The sequence below is a fragment of the Colobus angolensis genome, unplaced genomic scaffold, assembly GCF_000951035.1.
Source record: "Colobus angolensis palliatus isolate OR3802 unplaced genomic scaffold, Cang.pa_1.0 Scaffold5, whole genome shotgun sequence".
Classification (NCBI taxonomy): domain Eukaryota; kingdom Metazoa; phylum Chordata; class Mammalia; order Primates; family Cercopithecidae; genus Colobus; species Colobus angolensis.
In genome coordinates, this window is record NW_012118487.1 from 16,385,495 (window position 1) to 16,387,152 (window position 1,658).

The window sequence follows — 1,658 nt, forward strand, 5'->3', positions numbered from 1 at the left end:
AATCCTTTCCCCATTTCTTGTTTTTGTCAGGTTTGTCAAAGATCAGATGGTTGTAGATGTGTGGTATTATTTCTGAGAGCTCTGTTCTGTTCCATTGGTATATATCTCTGTTTTTTGTACTGGTACCATGCTGTTTTGGTAACTGTAGCCTTGTAGTATAGTTCGAAATCAGGTAGTGTGATGCCTCCAGCTTTGTTCTTTTTGCTTAGGATTGTCTTGGCAATGTGGGCTCTTTGTTGATTCCACATGAACTTTAAAGTAGTTTTTTCCAATTCTGTGAAGAAAGTCATTGGTAGCTTGATGGGCATGGCATTGAAACTATAAATGACCTTGGGCAGTATGGCCATTTTAACAATATTGATTCTTCCTATCCATGGGCGTGGAATGTTCTTCCATTTGTTTGTGTCCTCTTTTATTTCATTGAGCAGTGGTTTGTAGTTCTCCTTGAAGAGGTCCTTCAAATCCCTTGTAAGTTGGATTTCTAGGTATTTTATTCTCTTTGAAGCAATTGTGAATGGGAGTTCACTCATGAGTTGGCTCTCTGTTTGTCTATTATTGTTGTATAAGAATGATTGTGATTTTAGCACATTGATTTTGTATCCTGAGACTTCACTGAAGTTGCTTATCAGCTTAAGGAGACTTTGGGCTGAGACTATGGAGTTTTCTAAATATACAATCATGTCATCCACAAACCGGGACAATTCGATTTCCTCTTTTTGCGATTGGATACCCTTTATTTCTTTCTCCTGCCTAATTGCCCTGACCAGAACTTCCAACACTGTGTTGAATAGGAGTGGTGAGAGAGGGCATCCCTGTCTTGTGCCAGTTTTCAAAGGGAATGCTACCAGTTTTTTTCCCATTTAGTATGATATTGGCTGTGGGTTTGTCATAAATAGCTCTTATTATTTTGAGAAACATCCAATCAATACCAAATTTATTGAGAGTTTTTAGCATGAAGGACTGTTGAATTTTGTCAAAGGCCTTTTCTGCATCTATTGAGATAATCATTCGGTTTTTATCTTTGGTTCTGTTTATATGCTGGATTATGTTTATTGATTTGTGTATATTGAACCAGCCTTGCATCACAGGGATGAGGCCCACTTGGTCATGGTGGATAAGCTTTTTGATGTGCTGCTGGATTTTTGCATTGATGTTCATCAGGGATACTGATCTAAAATTCTCCTTTTTTGTTGTGTCTCTTCCAGGCTTTGGTATCACGATGATGTTGGCCTCATAAAATGAGTTAGGGAGAATTCCCTCTTTTTCTACTGATTAGAATAATATCAGAAGGAATGGTAGCAGCTCCTCCGTGTACCTCTGGTAGAGTTTGGCTGTGAATCCATCTGGTCCTGGACTTTTTTTGGTTGGTAGGTTGTTAATTATTACCTCAATTTCAGAACCTGTTATCGGTCTATTCAGGGATTCAACTTCTTCCTGGTTTAGTCTTGGGAGGATTTTTATGTCCTGGAATTTATCCTATTCTTCTAGATTTTTTAGTTTTTTTTTTTTTTTTTTTTTTTTTTTTTGCGTAGAGGTGTTTATAGCATTCTCTGATGGTAGTTTTTATTTCTGTGGGATCGGTGGTGATATCTCCTTTCTCATTTTTTTATTGCATCTATTTGATTCTTCTCTCTTTTCTTCTTTATTAGTCTTGCTAG